Below are 3951 nucleotides of genomic sequence, written 5' to 3' on the forward strand. Positions count from 1 at the left end.
CTGTTTAAAAAAAACACACAGATCAAAACGTGCCACAAGTAAATATTATCATAATAAATATATTTAAATCTATATAAGACATGCAGTAAAAGTAAGTGTTGTCAAACCTGCTCTAACGGCCACCAGTACTAGACAATCACCTGTGCAAACGACCACTTTCAACTCCCCCCACCCTTGCGTTTTTTAAACATTATCATAACACACTGCAAGACGCAAGACGTCCACCTGTCTGAGACGACCACTTTTCTCTTCGACAATAGATGGCTGTCTAAGACAATTTCAATTCTAGTTGTGTACCACCTAAGAAATAGTTTAACTCTCTGGCAAGATGGCGGTGAAAGGGTTAAGCATGTTTCTAGTTCTTGGACCTTAGAAGAGTACAAAGGGGTCAAAACAGTGATCTTCTACTTTTGTATATGAACCTGTCCGAGACAAGCAGCCATTGTCGAGGAGGAAAGGCGTCATCTTAGAGAGATAGCCCTCTTGGACTGTGACATTATAGTTTAGAAAAACTCAAAAAAGGGAGGGGTAAGTGAGAAGTGGTCGTTCGTTTACAGATTATTGTTTTGATCATGTGGTCGTTAGAGCAGGACTGATTCAAATGTACTTTAGTTGAGTTCTTTTTTTAATCGTTACCCGAAAGTCAGGGGTAGGCAACAGGTAAATAAATGAATACACGCGAGCAAACACACACGCATCAAACAAGCAAACAAACAAACAGACGAGTGAACAAACAAACATTAAAACAGCAAACAAATAAACAAAGACAACACTCATACACATATGCACTTGAAATAGCAATCTAAGAGCAAAAGAAAATGGGGAAGACAGCTCTCCCCCTCCCCCCCACAACCAAAAAAAAATCCAAACCCCCAAACAACAAACAAACAACGCCCCCGCTCCCCAGCAAAGCAAAACAACAGGAAATAAAAAAACAAACAAACTAACAAAGTTCACCAAAAAACCCAACAACTCAAAATCAAAAGCCAAAACAAAAACCATACCCCCCTAAAAAAAAAGACAAAAAAACCCAAACAAACAACAACCCCATACCACCACCATCACCACCACCACCACCACCACCACCACCACCAACAACAACAACAACAACTAAACAAAAACGGGGGGAAAGCATCCGAGATAGGAAAACATGAACCGGGAGGAGTGCAGGACGTCGAAGTTGAGGATGCAGATCTAGAAAAAATTGATGAAGGCGACGCCCCCTCTCTCTCTCTCTCTGTGTGTGTGTGTGTGTGTCTGTACGTGTGTGTGTACGTGTGTGTGCCAACAGACAGACAGACACGCGAGGAACTAGAAAGTGCAGCAAGGTGAGAGATCCAGATAGCGTCACGTCCGATGCAAGAGTTCCAGACTTGACTATTTCCGTATCGGAATCGACTGTTTAATTAGTTAGTGAGCAGGAGACATATGTATCTACGCCCATCCCCCTCCCCCTTTCCACACCCCCTCCCTTCCATCACTCCCAATTCCCTCTCTCCTTTCAGCAGTCTCAGCACCATTGTCGTTTAAAAAAAAAACTGTAGCCAAATTGGACACCACCAGATTCGTTTTCCCAATATCGAGTGCCTTTTGTTTTGTTTTGTTTTGTTTTGGCATGGTTTAGTTTGTATTTCGTTTTCTGGACCTCTCACCAGTGCTCAGATTAAACAACATAATCTCTTTTTGGAAAACGAAAAAAAAACCCAGTCGCAATTCTGCAAGAAAGTTAACGATTCACTTCCTAGAATGATAATGTCCTATGCTTTTTGTAGTCTTTGTCAGTCTAGATAATGTTATATTTCGGCTACGCTCTCATCTTCAGGCCCACTAACATCCTTTTTGGTCTCGACTTTTGACTCCAGAGGTCATGAGTTCGGTCTCCCCCCTCCACCCCCTCCCCCAGACAGAAAAGAAGTCTACTTAACTTTTTTCTTTCCTCGGAAAGGTTTCGATGTTTTCTACCAGAGTCTTAGTCCTCTTGCAGACTGACATGAAAAAAAAGAAGCCCAGAAACTCGGCCTGTTAGATAACTATCAGTTTTGAAAGGGGCATTTAGCGCTGTCAAAAACTTGATTATCTCCTGGTATGACGGGAGCGAACTGTGACGGGCAGCTCTCCTCAGCATTAATTTTGATTAAAGAACGACGACAACAACCCAAACAACTTAATCTGGCCGGGTGTACGGGTGTTAAGCCTCATATCTGGTGATAAATAAACCTTCCTTTTGAGTAAAATATGTTTTCATTTCGCTTTGGTCCATTAGGATTACTGGTTTTACGTGAGCGGGGTCTACCCCTATTAAGGGCAAATGGGGTGTGGAAAATGAAATCCAAGCAAAACGGGAGGGAGACAGACAGAGGCGAAATGAGAGACGGGGGAAAATGAGAAGGGAGAGGTTGGCCTAGTGGAACCTGTAGGGGATGAGGAAACCGCAATTTAAACAGAGCTTATGGATAACAAGTTTATTTTCAGCCCGTACCAGGGGCGACGGAAGGCTAATTACAGTAGTAATTTCTTGCCAGTTTTGTATATTTCTGAGCACTCGCTTACTTGTACTTTCTTCTGGTACGTCATTTAGTCCGGTTATGATATAGTTCTTTATAGTCTAGTAAGTGTAAGCTGTTGGGAAAAGGCGCCGTATGACACTAAACGGTGCTCAGGGAATAAAAAAACTTGTTCTTCGCACTTCTCCGCGGATAAGGCTAATTTTTTTGCTCTCACCCTCGGCTTAAAGGCACAAGCTTTATCTGGATCGGCCTAAGCATTGGAGCATGTGTTGATCAACTCCTGATTGTGGCGGCGTAAATTGGTGAGTAATTGCTTCTAATCTTAGTTTCCGCTCCCTCACGCTACGACCGCCAGCCCGCGCCAACTGCTGAAGCTGCTGCTACGGCTATTGCTGTTGCTGCTTGCTGTTGGTGCTGCTGTTGCTGCTGCTGTTGCTGCTGCTGCTGCTGCCGACATTCCTATATAGCATAGGCAGCAAGAAAGTGTACTGGAGCCTCATTTGCTCCTTTTTCTCGTGTGCTACATGGACTGAAAAAGATGTTTTTTGCTAATTTCTACATGCAATGTTTACTAGCGTTTAGACACAGATGGTCTTATGGTATGAATGGAGAACGAGGAGGAGCAGGAGTTTAGCTCCTCTACTTCTGGGGGAACTGATTCCGGAGATTTCAAGAGACAAGACAGTAGTAAAACTGAGGAAGAGACAAAAAGGGGAGTTTCTTCCTGGAAGGGGAGGGGGAGGGGTAGATGGGTGTTGGGGGAGGGGACTTGATTTGGGGGGGTGGGGGTGGATGTAAGGAGGGGAAGGTGGTGGCAGGATGAAGGATTGGGATGGGGTAGAGGGTGAGGGAGTAAAACTATTAACATTAGCAAGGTTGATTTTTCAGGAACCTGTGCGATGTTTTCACATTATTAGGAAAATGAACTATAGAGAACCTGGAGATTAAACTGAACTGACACAGTAAGTGCGCAAGCTGATTATCTCTGTCCTGTTGGGTGCCCCCTACCTCTTTTTTGTTAGTAGTAGTAGGAGGGGGGGGGGTGAGGGGTGGTGGCAGCAGGTGTTGGTGGCAAGTGTTCGTATATTTGAAGACGACAATGAAGATCATGACATCGATATTGGTGATGGTGACGATGACGGCCAAGACGACGATGATTCTGATAACAACGATCTAACGAACCATGTGGCGATATAAAAAGCAGCATTAGGACAACGATGCATCGATTTCTTTAAAGAGATTAAAAAGGGAATGTAGAGAGATCATGTGATAACCCCAACCCTTATACAGACAGACAGAAAACAGACAGACACATTCACATTCACACACATACACATACGCATACAAAAATACACACACAAAGACACACACACATAAACACACACACACACACACACTCACACACACGCACACACGCACACACACAGACACACACACACACACA

The sequence above is a fragment of the Aplysia californica genome, unplaced genomic scaffold (genome assembly GCF_000002075.1).
Source record: "Aplysia californica isolate F4 #8 unplaced genomic scaffold, AplCal3.0 scaffold00239, whole genome shotgun sequence".
Lineage (NCBI taxonomy): Eukaryota > Metazoa > Mollusca > Gastropoda > Aplysiida > Aplysiidae > Aplysia > Aplysia californica.